Source organism: Labrus mixtus, chromosome 6 (assembly GCF_963584025.1).
Source record: "Labrus mixtus chromosome 6, fLabMix1.1, whole genome shotgun sequence".
Lineage (NCBI taxonomy): Eukaryota > Metazoa > Chordata > Actinopteri > Labriformes > Labridae > Labrus > Labrus mixtus.
The window spans coordinates 7,567,825-7,582,879 of NC_083617.1; positions in this window are offsets into that span (position 1 = coordinate 7,567,825).

Below are 15,055 nucleotides of genomic sequence, written 5' to 3' on the forward strand. Positions count from 1 at the left end.
TTAAAATATATATTTGGTCTTTGGGGTTGACTTTATTTTGGGTTAGCAGTCGATGTAAGTGGACAGGAAGAAAATGACTGGGTTATTACGTTTAATCTTCTATCAGCTGAATATATGCATTCCTATTCATATTGAGGAAGTGAAAGAAGAAGCCTTCATATTACAGCTCACTCTGGTCTTCCACTGTGTCTGAATCTGCACTTCAGCAGAAAATAATAACTCAACCGCAGCCTTAAATTATCATAATGACCCATAACACTGTACATACACACACACTAACACACATGCACAACGAGGATCACACAAAACAACCACACATAAAAATCGCCTCGTTGAATTTCATACTTCATGAAATATTTATTTCAGCAAAACATTCTTGGTTTCCGTTTTACTCCAAAACTGTCATTTTCTATTTGAAGCCTGCGCTGTGAGATGTTGAAGACGGTGATACTGACCCTGCAAAGAAGAGAAAAAAAAGGAGTAAAGAAAACACTAACTATGAGTGTGGTTTCTCTGCTCTTGTGTCCGTAGACTTGCAGCGTTAACGTAGCATTAAGCACTTTGTGGAGGTTTCTTGGTTGACGTGGTTTTGACATGTTGGATTAATCAAACCGTCACCTGGGCTGTGGAGGAGAGTTCACTGACCAGTCCCTACTGTACATTAAAACATGTTTTGTCTGACTTTAATATTATTTCTATCTTGTAGGTATTTTACTGAGTATGGACAAATGTCAACGGAGCCCGGGCCGGGGGGGATCGGTATATTAAAAAGTATGCGACAGAATACATTACCATGAAAACCAAGCAGTATAAGAAGCTCTTACATGCCTTGCTTTCTTCGATTATTGCAGAGCATGCTATTGTCAAAACTCTCTTTGCATTGGCAGAAAGAACAAGTACCAGAGGTGACAAGCGAGAGGACATGGTCCACTATTCACTTGTATGGACACTAAACAAATCAGTCATGTACTCATGCATAGTATCTGTTATCTATTGATGCCCATTCCTTCGCTGCTTTTGGCTTATCCTGCGTTTTATCCAGCGCGGATTAAACTCCTTTACAACAAGTTTAAATAAATCTCAGAGCCCCCCAAAACATGTCTGTGAAGTTTCTTGCCAAAAATCTACTTCAGTCCTGTATTTAATCATGCCTATGAACCCCTCTATTTCAGCTTAGAACGGGACGTTTCTGTGTCTGCGCCTCTCTGGCTTTCTTTCACCATCCGACTGTTTACGGTGAGATTGCAGACTCAGAGATCAGAACAAACACCTAGCTGTGGGAGTGTCAGCCACCTGGGGGAGGGGTTACTGCCCTTTGTGATGTCACAAAGGGAAAATCTTCAACAGCCTGTTTGAGCACACATTTTCTGAAAAGTGGAGCAGGGCAAAAAATGGAGAGGATGGACTTTTCTCAGAATTGTTGGGTTGGTAGACAGACTACGAACACATATTAGTGTTTGAAAAACATGTTAAAGTGTATTTTCCACCATATGTGACCTTTCTATCCTATTAGACATTGGAATTGTGTAATTATACGCTTATCAAATCTTGAGTAATGGACAAACACATTGTATGAGAGATAACAATTACCTTGATCTTTGACCACCAGTTTATCACTAAGTCTAATGGACATGGACTGAGTCTGAATAAATTCCCCAAAGGCATTCTTGAGATATTGAGGGAACAAGAAAGGGTATAAATCGCCAACATGAAAACATAATGCTTCTATCCAAAGCTGTCATGGGCACAGAGGCCTTGTTTTAACTTCTACCAGAGTCTTCTAAGCGTTTCATTAAAGATGGATAATCACAGACAAAGAAATACTGTTGCAACAGTTAAATTGGTTTGTTTTTGTTGTGGGCAGGAAACTTTATTAGATTAATAAATCCCCATGAGCTAATAACATAGAGGGCAATTACTGTATATCCACAGTCAGCATCAACTTGTTGTTTTGGATCCTTACACTGAAAATAAAATACCAGATATTTGTGTCCTTGTAAAAAAATACAGTTTGGAGACAGTCCCCTGTGAAAATATTTCAAGGTCAATCTCTTTATTTATGTGTGTTTGTTGTCTTGTTTTCATTTATTGTTTATTTATGTGCGACTCTGCTGCCTGGTATGCTGACCTGTCCCCCATTCCTGGCAATCAAATCAGAGCTGGAGAGAGAGGATTGTATTTCCTCTGCATTCCTAACATAGACAGTTTAAATTATCCTCTGCCGCTGGGATTGGAGCACTGGAGCAGATTTGTTTATGGAGTGCAGCTTGTATGTGTCTCACAGGGTTATCGGCGTCTCTGTTTGCAGGAACATGCTACCTGTACAAGACACTGATGCATGGGATTTGTACTCAGGCGTACCGTCGTGTTTTCTATCTCCAAGATGTCCGGGCATTGTGCCATAGCAAACAACCTTCTTCTATTGACTTAACCACAAGTTGGGAATCTCTCACACACACAAATACGCAGATACTGTCAGAGGAGCTCATAGAAAGAGATCTTGTTCTCCTCCAACATGAGAGGAAATGAGAACGCTGAGACCAAAAACATATATTAACTTGGAATCTTTCAAAGCAAATAAACATCTCCTCAAATGCCTTCAACAATTTGGATCCTGAAGTCAAACTAAATAAGACAGCGAGTTTTTCAGTGAGTCTGCATTCGGAACTATTTGCAACACATTCTCTATATTTCACCAGTGAAGACTGAATTATTTGGCTTTTGTTTGTGTGGCCTGTCAACAGTTGGCTTGGTCCTGCAGGGATGTGGTTCTGTCCCTTTTGCTGGAAATCGGATCAAAGTTGAAGACTTTTCATTTCTGAACCAACACATGTTCTCGCTTCGATATCGGTGATGGCCGAAAATGTTGCAAATCAACGGAGATATTGGTTCAGTTTGCACCAGATAATGTGAAAATAGCTTCATCAACCAAAATTTACAACTGCAAAAAAAGAGTTGAAGATGGGGGCCAATCAAAAGGATGAATAAATGGCAAAAAAAAAGAGAGACTATTTATAGGATGCCTTGGACACCTGCAGGTCCCTAGGTGGGCCTTTGATTAAGACTTTAAAAAGTGAAAAAAATAAAAAATGAGCCAAAACACAATCAGAGGTGATGACCAACTTCCTTTTATATTAATCCAAATGTGATTTCATGACCATGTCCATCAGCTGACATGGGAACAGAAAAGCCATGAACATGACAGAAGGGACAACACCAACTCAACTGAATATTAATTAAGCTGTATGAATGTTTATTCAAAGCCAGGCTAAAAATAGAACACAACAGAATCAAACAGCTGGAAAAGGCAGAGTGTCACCCCTGAGGCAAAACAGGTCTTCCTCTAATAACTCTCGATCAAGGGACATACATCAGCAGGATTTAGCTCCTCTGAGCAATCACAGATGGGGTTTGCAAGGAAAGGGACCTCTTTTTCGAAAAGAGGGGAAGACAGAAAACAATAGATTAAAAACCAAAATGAGGGATGAGAGGATGCGATGTGTACATGTGTAAACTTAGGATCGTTACAATGATATCAACTAAGCAGTGAGGGAGATAGTGACAAGCAAGAGATGAAAAATCCTCCTGCCAGGTTGAGGCAACATGTGCAGGAGGGACTGATATTACACTTGTTTTATAGGAATATGAGTGCAGATTAGTATTTCACTGATGCTCGTCATAACCTGCTCCCATTCAATGTGGCATCCCCAAGGGCTCAATGTTAGGGCCTCTATTCATTTTAATATGCATACTCCACCTTGGCTCTATTTTTAAATATACAACCTCTTATACGACTTCTATGTTGATGACTCACAACTGTTTTTTTTTATCAGTTTTGCCTGTTTTAAAATTTTTTATTTCCAACCTATTACCATTTTTTTTATGTATTACTTAAGTGTAGTAAAGTGCTATTAAAATACAGTTGATTATAAATAAATTGTTTATAATACATTACTTTTTTGCTCATTGTCTGCATCAACTGTTAAGCACTTTGGATCAACACGTTAGTTTTAAATGTGCTATATTATCAAAGTGATTTGATTTAAATGCTGATGTAATGAACTGACTCCAGATATATGCATAGATGTGTTCCTGTACTTTGTGTTGCTGCACTGTGAAGCGAATGCATGATTTACAAGCCTGGTGTTCTTGCTTCAATAATGACAAATGACAAGACAATCACTGCTTTTGACTCTATATGTTCATACAGAAAGACACACACATTTCATGTTACAACCACTTGAAATGCAAACCATTACATCCTTGCAGTCCCATTAAAATGATGCTTCACAGGCTTTCACTGTCTGACTGAATAATAATTTTTCCGCTATTTGCCTTGGTGACAACTGTGGTCTTTCAGTGTACCCACTGCCAGAGGGAAAATAGGATGAGAGAAATGAGAGGAGCCAACAGATTCCAGCCTAGATTGCTGATATGTGCACTGCTGCACTGCCATATAAAGACACATTCAGCTTTGTTTAAAGACACACACAGAGAAGAGCCCTCCCCGCTGAAACACAGTCACAATGTGAACATGCAAGCCTTGGCTCATCTTCATTCAGTGACTATGTTTATCCAGCTTTAATCTGGGGCTTTGTAAAATAATGAAGCTAGATTTGTAAACAAGCAGGCAGTGCAGTGAAAGCCTGAAATCCTCAGGGCTTGTTTTCTCACTTTGCGTTCCAATTAAACGATGAACTCGCCGTGGCTACAGGATGAGAAGACTTTATTTTCTCTTTTGACTTTTTTTTTTCTTCAGAAAACCATGGAGTAAAATCAGGTCTCTCTGCCCTTACAGGCTTGACACGGGCCTCTGTGGAAAAGCTTTTAGAGCATTGGTAGAGTTCTGAGACGCATGTGCCTTTCCACTGAGCTGGTGGAACTTACAGCACTCTTACATACGTATACTTTTGGTTCGTTTCCATAGTTTCCCTCACCTTAGTATCTGTTTTTGTGTCTTGTAAAAACAGTCCCAAAAATATCTGAAAAATAAGGCATGAAAAGATGTTTTTTTTCCTTTTAGAATAGTTACTAGTGCAGTGAAAATATACTAATGAATAAATAATGAGTTAACTTTCCACAAACACTTCACTCCGGTGTTGCACTGCGACTTTTCCAGACAGTGTTTCTGTGTTTTCATCCATTGAGTTACACTATTTTCAGCACGTTTGATTTTAGCTATAAGAACTAAAAATAAACGCTTTGTGTCTGAACTTTCTTTGCAAACATTGAAGCCACTGTACGCAATTATTATAGAGGCCACTGGTTTAGAAAAAAACCCATTTATAACAGTAACGCTATGATGTGATTTCATGCTTTGGTGAGGGGATTCTGTTACTTTTGCTTTACATGGATGACACTGACTAAATCATCTTACTTACAGCAGTGCAGAAGCTGTTGTGGTCACATTGATTTGATCTGAAAAGCAAGATTATTAACATTGATTGGAGAAGATTTGTGAAATATGGTTAAAAAAATACTACTGTATCAATATGAATAGCTCTTTGACTTAAAAGAAAGCATATACAGTCATTTTAATAGTATAAATGTGAGCAACACTCGATCCGCCTGGGGGTTTTAACCTAGATTATGCTCAGCAGTATTGATAATAATGAGAGGAAGGGAGTAAATTATGCAGATACACACTCACACACAAGCTGAGGAACACGTGGTGGGAAAAAAGGGCCTTGTTCCAATAATCAGAATGAGCCTCTAATGAAGAGTGAGGGTCCTGCCAGGAGGAAGATGACGCTGCATGAGTCTTCACTGCCAGAAAGGAAAGATGTGGGAGAAAGGGAGCGGGAGAAAAAGAGAGAGGACTCTGTTCTTCTTACATAATAATTGATTTTGAGAGTTTTGAGACTCCAAAGTGCACTCCATCTTGAATGAACACTGGGGTGAGCAGAGGACAAGAAAAACTCAAATAAAACAGTCCTTACTGAGTTGATGACAGCCACATCTTTTAGGCATTTTGTGTACATTGAGCTCCTGTCCCTGTATGGTGCTCTGAAAATATTGGCAGCACACAGTGAGACAGCAGACACAAAGGGGCGACTTGTTAAACATGCAGAATGTATGAGCTCTCAGGACTTTGCTCAGTGAAGGCCTGTCAGTGATACTGACAGCAGTGAGCGTGAAAGCTGCCGGACTGAGCCCCATGATAGAGTGCTCTGTAATGTAGTGGAGTGTAATGATACCAGCACCCGCAGCCATCCCACTGAGAGAAGAAAAATGAGGCTGTCAGGGGGGAGAAAAAAGAAAAAGACAGAAGAAGAGAGAGAGGAGAAAAAAAATCCCCCTCAAAGTTTTGGTGTGCCGTTTGGCTTTAGATGTGTTTTTCACAGCCAAGTCTCTGCTCAGATTAAAATGCATTTATTCCATCAAAGATCCAGCAGAGCAGCCTGCCAGGTATCTGGCTGCTGTTTGTTTACAGGACGGAAGAATCATGATCGTTCTGAATGAGGACTGAGAGTTGGACAACTTCAAAGATGATACACATTAGATATGTGAAGTCTATGACAAAGACTAAAAGTTAACAGAGGTGAGTAAATGTCTTTGTCTGTAAAATATTCCACTTTCATGAGGAATGGTTAAAAACAATGCAACCGGGGCGCTGGTGGCGCAGTGGTTAGTGCGTGCACCCCGTGTATGAAGGCTATGGTCCTCCAAGCAGGCGGCCCAGGTTTGAATCCAACCTGTGGCTCCTTTCCCACATGTCATACCCTACTCTCTCTCCCTGATTTCCAAATCTATCCACTGCCCTATCTCTCCATTAAAAGGCACAAAAAGCCCAAAAAGAAATCTTTAAAAAACAATGCAACCTAATAAACAAGTCATACAAACTGGTTAATGCTTTAATATTTTGTAAATGCAAAACATGTGGTCCTTTTACATTTATACCTGCATTGTGTAATGTTTTTACCTGTAGAGAAGTTTATCTCTGACTGCAAAGTGGTCTTAATCTGAGAGGCTGACTATACTCACGTCTTCCTTATTCCATTAAAAAGTGTTGAACACTGAATTACCAGTTAGAATTGTGATACTGTGTATCTTTGTTAACTGTGGTGTAGTTTCATGCTCTTTAAAAAAAAGTGATGTTTATTTATGGTAAATTCTTTATATATGAATGATTCTTTTTTTCCATTTCCAAGAGCGCAACAGGAGCAGGTCTACAACAAAGACACCAGGTGTACAGTACAGACAACAAAGATTTATTTCACATGAATGTCCCTTAACAGTCGCAAAATAAACCATAATTTATAAGGTTCAAGAAGAAAGCCCCGATAAATGCATGTCATCTCTTTTTCTCACCATATAAATAAACAACTGTAGTCATATATGAAAGTGAGGATTCAGCCCATCAAACAAGAATGCCGTGTTGTGACAGCAGGATTTGGGGCTGTTGGGAAGCTCATTTCTTGCTGTGGCTGAAATACAGACTGAGTCTGTAGTAGACATTAAAATGAAGCCAGTCAGTTTCCTGCCTTCAGATGGTGGAGCAGATGGCACGGTCCTGAGGGCCGACCTTTCAGCATGTCATCCAACTCTCCATCAGCAGAATCCACCTCCTCATTATTAAGAGGTACCAGGTATGACTTAGCGTTCCTTTCATACAACGTATGTAAAAAAAAACAAAAAAAAAAAACAGCTTGATACCTGTCAATTTTCATGCAAACCTGGTACAACAATTTAATTGTGTGAGATTTGACTCGATTCTTGCCAGTTTTACAAAGGGATCAAGGTAATTAAACATTAGGCCCCCCCTCAGATCCAAAGTCACCCAAGCAGGAGAGGTCAGCCAGAGGCCAAAGATCAACCCTGTCCACTGCTCCCTCTACTGGAGGATGAAAGAAAGTAATGCAAAAGACAGAAGTCAGAGAAAAAAAGGCACGAGGATAACATATATCCAAGTTTATCCCACAGTTGAATCCTATCTCCATGGAGTTACAATAATATAAAGTACTCTGGTTTAGATTTTTGTTGAGCTAATTCCTCTGATAAAGAGAAGCGTAATCATTGACCGATGAGCTTACACATAATATCTGCAGTTCTTTTCCATGCATCAGTGTCTGGGAAATGAGAAACATAAAAGGAGCAGAGCTTGAGACTAATAACGGAAAGAACAGAAGGGCTCGTATTATTCTATCATCTGGGCACAAATGCAGAAGGAACATAATAAATCCAGTTGGGTTGTTTTTGCCTGTTTCTAATAAACCACCATCTTTTGTTTTAGAGGCACAATTAATGTTTTAATGGTCCAGTCACAACACACATTTGGAACGATTAAAGGGAAACAGTGCCTCAGTTCTCAGCATGTGGGCCAAGAATATACTTCGTCTGACAAGTCGGCACATTTGTGTTATCAGACTTCGGCTTCTTACACACGATCAGCAGTAAAAACCGCTCTGTACTGGCAGTGCTATTGTTTTTCTATGGGAAGAGTGGTGCCACCCTTTGCTTGATGCAGCACCCAAAATTGACAATGTGCACCGCATTTAAAAATTAAATTATTCTTGCTTTAACCTTGGTTTCTATTAATGAGAAACATGTACTTTATGGCTAAGCTGGAAGTAATACAATGCAAGCAGAAGAGGTCAAATTATTAACTGATGTTTTGAAATTCAGCAGACTCCACGACAAGATCATAACCTCAACGATACATTGCATGCCTTTGGTCACGGCAAGTGACAAATACATGTGCTACAAAATTTCAAGGCAGATTTCTTATGTGAACGCATTTGTACCCCGAGAGGAACCTGGGATAGTAGATCTTGACTTTTGTTCTGCGATACACTGGCACTGAAAGCCAATCCTGAGAAAGCTCTTGTCAAACAAGTCACATAAAGGGGAGAAAACAGGAGAGCCAAGTCTCGTCTAAGAGCACCGGCAATCAACAAAAAATATGATGTGAGGAAGCACACACACTAACAGCAACTCTTGACAGCTTTCAGGCTTTTAAAAATGAAATAATGCTGCTCTCTGTTGAGAGGTGTATGTCAGGCCTCATTACACACACACAGAAGCTTTTTAGTGCAATTAAAAGAATGTGATAGTTGCACGCAGTGATTCATACAGTAACATGCAGAGGGAATAACACACACATTCACACAGGGTTTGTATCATCGCAGGTATCAGTCAGCAGCCACACAATGCAGAACTCTGCCCACTTCTTCCCAGAAGTGCTGGCTACTTCATTTAAGCTCAATCAGAGGGACTAAAGGCTGTGTGTGTTAGAAGGGAAGAGAGAGACAAAGCACAGCCATGTCTGTTACAATTACAGTAATTTCAGTCATTTTTCATCAGTAAAAATCTCGACCAATTTGTCGGAAATCTTCCCCTAATCATATGAACATCAATTCTCACAGAGGACCAAAGAAGAAAAAAAAGTATGCTGAGATGCAGAGAAATAAAGAAGATAATAACTTCAGCATGCAGTGCGTTCAGTTTTCCTCCCTTCTCTTGTCTCCACTTCTCTCCATGGAGTGTGTTTTGGAGAGACATTCGGCTCCCCTTGTTTCTCTATGCGTGCTGCCTCTCTCTCTCTCTATCTACCCAGCCATCTTGCTGTCTTTGCCAGTTTTCTTTTGCTTTGAAGTGTATTGTGCTTTCTTCGCTCAGACAGCCTTCCTGCCCTGTGCTGGGCTCTGGCACGAACCTGACAGGGAAGAGACTAATGCATAAATGCAACTAATTACAGCTGAGTGTGTATGCGGTGTGTGTGTGTGTGTGTGTGTGTGTGTGTGTGTGTGTGTGGCTGCACATGTGCACAATCATCATCTCCCCAGGCTTGCTACGTCTAATTAAACCATGCAATGTCTTCTCCTGTCATTCCCTTTGGGCAAACTGTGGAGCTGAAAAAAGGGCCAAAAACTGCAGTTCCTTGAGAAGCCACTTGAGGCTGATTCCAAAGGCGAGTCAACCCCCTTCAGACCCCATATTACAATGACCGACTTTGCAGCTGTATTAAACATGTTTACAGTCTGATACAAAGGATGGTTTTGGATAGATAGGATTACTTGAGTACTCATTTTTGACGTCATTATTGGAGCAATGTTTATACTTGCAGACCTGTGCACACATTGTTTTAGGCTACGATAGTTCAACTCAGTTAGCACTGACCAGGAAAAGTGTTTTCTAGAAGTACTATGACAAAAAAAAGCAGACGATAACATGCAGTAGACGCAGCGTTCAACTTGCATATCAAATAAATACTAGGTCTATGCTTAACCACATGCACTTAAAGCACAAGAAGAATCCAGCGGGCAACAGGAAGTCTCGCATCACATCTTATCTAGCCCTGTTATCACATGTGACTGTGATGATATCATGTGACTGTGATGATACCAGAGCTGAGAAGACTAGCCTGCTAATAACAAAGATTTTGGGTGGAGATATGCTCCCGTTGATTTTTGTGAAAGGAGAAGGCTTCCACCAGCTAATGGCGTTGTATTCGAACTGCACACAATGTGTCCATGAAGTCGCTGTTACTACAGAGTCGAAGTCCAGATACATAATATATAATTAGCAAGTAATCATTTACTAGTTCATATGGTAATCAGAGTACTCAAATAAAAAAAAAATTAATTACACCTCCACCCATTTAAATTAAATTAAAGGGATAGTTTGTTTTTTTTGAAGTGGGTTGTATGAGACTGTGTTTGTGTGCTTGGCTTACTTAGTTTGTTCAATGATATGCATATGGTGTACTGCTCAAAATTTGTCCACATGCCACTCATTGTTCCTACTGCAACACGAGCATGCTAAAAGAGAGTTTGCGACATTCTTAACTTCTTTGGTCTAAATGGATAATAAACTCCAGCCAGCGAGTCGAAAAATAGAATCCAATCCATCAGCTTATTAATTAGCCACTGGAGTAGACCAATTAACTGTGACGATTTTGCACTTGTCAACCCCTTGCTCATCTCCAGAGCAACCCTGTAGTCCAAATCAGGTCACTCATGGCTCCAGCAAACCAAAGAAGCGGCGGCCAACATGTCAAAGTCATGGCTTTGAGGAATCAGTCAACAAACCTATGCATTGTCAAATTGGCTATGTCCATTCATAACGTCTGTGGTCCCTCCCTATTCTTTCTGATCCCTGGATCATCCAATAAATCCCTTTAAAAATTCTTAGCTTTATGTTTTTTTTTCATTTTCTTCAAGCAGCTCTACTGAGATGATCCACAGCCCTGGACTTAAAGGCAGTACCTTGGTCTATACCTACCAAGCTGCTCAGGGTGGCCCCGGACCAGATCACACAATGTCTTGGCTTAGCTACCTTTAATCAACCAGACATTTTCCAAACTGTAACAGCGAGCCCAGATTATTTTTAGAGCCCACCGGGGTCTTAGACTCAGGAAATTACACCTTCTCCTGTTCTCTGTCTCACAGGAACATGAGCTTGAACTGTCCTCCAAACGTCCCATCACCTCCTAACAGCGACAGAGAAACTAGCAGACTCCTCAAAGCATCAGCAGCAATCGCTTTGACATTTTCAAGAAGTAATAGGATGAAAAAGAAAGGCGAGACCACAGCAGGAGAGAGTAGGTGAGGGAAACAGAATGAAGGTGACTGATTTGTGTAATAACATTTTGAGCCCTATGTCCATGTGGTAGAAAAACATGGCTTGTATTTTATACATATGAGAACAGGATAATGCAAAGAATCTGTGGGATGGTCTGACTGGAGGAGCCAAAACTGAGACCATTTCATCTGGAGCCCTTGATACATTTGTCTGAGATCTTACAGAGTATATTGATTGTGGTTCTGTAGCTGTGCACGGGTTCAAATTCTGCCAAAAGGTCTGAAGTAAAAGAATGAGTTTTACAGAGGGGGAACACTGTTTCCAGCAGTGATGATCGATCTTAACAATGATGGTTTCCAAACACTTGTCAGAATTAAATCGCCTTTTGAGCTTGTCCAAGTGCAAAATGAGAGAGAAAAAAGAGCTGAACCGACATTGGAATTTATTTCTGGTCATTTTCCAGGCAGTGAAATTGAAGATTTAAATCATTAATGGTTATATTCTGAATGATATACTGTATATATATATTAAAGCAGGACAAAGTGGTACTGTTTATTCATAGCTCCATAACACCATGGCTAATGCCTTATATACCGTATCCAATGGAAACAATTAGTGCCATAATAGGCCATACATACAGGATGACAGCAGTCAAGTTCAGGAAGGGAGGAGTCTGTTTTCTGGAAATTATAACAAATGGCACAAAGTCTAACCAGACTGCTACAATAATCAAAACAGTGACCCAGGAAACGAACATGCACAAGAAATAATCACAGACGGATGAGCTCAGGGATCAAGACCAAGAGGATGATCAATGGAAGTCTTCAGTGCCCGTCACACAGAGAGGGGTACAGAGGGTGTCTGTCAGCACTAACGGACCTGAATAAATGGAGGGAGGAGAACAGATGTCTTGTGACTCAGAGCCTGTCCTCAAATCTGTTGTCACGAGAAGGACACTTGCACTGTCAGAAGAAAAAAAAAAAAAGAAATAATGAGAGAAAATGCCCAAAGGATACAGCGTCTAATAACTGTTCCTTGTAGCGGATGAAACTGAAACCATTCCCCATCTGGATAGATTTAGATTAATTACAGTAAGTACTGAGTTTAGCCGGCTAATCTAAAATGACACGGCAAACAGAGACAGACAGACAGAGAGAGACAGAGAGACAGAGAGAGAGAAAGGGAGAGATTCTTAAATTTGTGTCCATCCATCCAAATAAAGCAACTTTTTTACAATCTTTTTTACTTTGGATAGTTTTTCTATTGAAGAGCAAAGAACAACAGCTAAGGTTGTTTTCTCATCTTGCAGAGACATTTCTGCTTAAGCCTGGGACATCTAGTTCCCCCACATTACAGCCTGCAGCTCTTTCCCCTACATCTATCTGAACACACTATTTGAGGCAGAGGGAAAGAACTGTAATGGTCATGTTATATCAGAGCACATACACAACACAGACATTCATTTATGCACACAAACACACAAGCTAAATGTTTGGTGTTTGTTTTCATGTTTTCCTTACTAATTCAGGTCACACATGATGCAGAACAAAATGAGTGGAAGGAAAATGTTAGTGTGTATGTCTGAATGAGTATCTGGTGTCCATAAAAAGAAGACAAAACATGTTTGGGGGGCGGAGGGTGAGTCACAGCACACAATACTTTATAAAACACAAAATACACTGTTATGATCATATACACATAAATATATACAAAAAAAAGGGTTCAGAGCTGAGTCAACTAACCCTAACCCCCGAAATAGAAAACTGAGGAGGAAATAATGAGACAGAAGATGAGATCAATGGACAGATTACTGAATATTTTAAAGATAAATCGTCCAACACAAAATTGGACTCACAAATTAACAAAGATTACAAAATCCTTTTTTTAATGGTACACAAAACCTCTTTCTCTTTGGTTTAAACTTGACTTTGACAAACTTAAAGACACAGGTTCAAACCTGCAAAAACTAATGGCAGCAGTAGGAACTAGCGGGGAAGCAGCCGTCTGTCAAAGGACAAAATAAATTGCAGGACATAAAGAAAACTACAAAGCTTAAAATCCCTACTCAACTCCGAAAAAGTATTAATTTGAAAACAACCATACATCTTAATACTTTAGGGGAACATTTTACAATGTTTACCTTTTGATTTGATATATTATATAATTTGACTGTATATATTTGTTTTTATGTTCTTTCTTTCCTTTCTTTATATTCACTACCTGTCCTTGACATTTTACTAGACTGGAACAACAAACACACATTTGATTCTTAATCACAAATATTGTGTTGATTATTTCCCCTTCTTTTATTGAAGTATTATTATACTTGTATGTGTCTGCTTGAAGAACCCCTGTTGTCCTTTATTGCTTTTCATACTCAACACAACAGCTCCTGGGCTCATAAAATAGAGCTTTCCACGCTGCTGAATACACCCACGGATCGTCTGAACATCGCAATAATGTTTCAAGTTCTCCTCGTTACACATTTTTGCACCTGTGAAATTGGTTGGGCTGGTGTAGATTACCTTGAATGGGACTTTAGTGAGAGGAGCAGCAGGCGCTGCCCTGGAGACGGCCCAGCACATGCCTGTCTAATGGCAGTGATATGTGAGTGGGACAGAGCACGCTCCGCACACTGCGCCTCATTGATGAGAACGGGAAGACTTTCCTCTGACCAGGCATGGAATAGCCAGGTGGTCTGCCCTTGACATTTTTCATCCGTGCAAATTTGGTATGTGTGGGGTAACTCGCATTAAAAGAGAGAGAAACAGTCAGTAAGTGAGAGAAAGAGAGGAGGGAATTATGCTTTTCCTTTTCCAAAGTTTGTGTTGTCCAAAACCAGCAGAGGTGTATGCTAGCCAGACTGGAAGAGGACAGATGAAGTGGTTTTGGAACAGCGGACCTGCTGCCAATGTGAGAATGCTGTTCTTCCACTAACACAGTAGCTCCGTCTGCCCACAAGACTGCTGAAAAGCACCATTGTACTTAACAATTAAGCAGTTTGTTCTTACCTTCATTCATCAGGGCAGGGTTTGTTCTGGACTCATGTTCTTATGCAACATGTCACATTCTTTCACTCATGTACTTTTCACTTTTACCTCCCAGATGTCCGCTCCTGCTGGTCACTAACAAAACCCACTAAGTGCTTTCTTCAAGGACGGCAAGCGGATACAGTAGTTGCTATGGAAGACCATTAGAATGGATAATTGCAGTCTAAGTTACCCACTGAGATGTCTTAGTTTAATTCAGTTTAGGTCATTTGCACATTATTATAAAAAAAGAAGAAGAAAGAGTGATACAAGTTAAAACATTGTGCAGGGGAGGTTAGGAACCCAGCCTCATTAAGAAACCTACCTTTGTGATATGAGATAAAATAGGAACAATGACATAGAAGTGTGTGTTCACAAGACAAATACATTAGAATAAGATCCAAGAAGCATGTACCATTACTTGTATTTGTTGAGTCAGTGACCTTTTCAAATACATTTTAAGTGAGGGTAATGTAGAGATGTAGGTAGCTCGAACAAAAGGA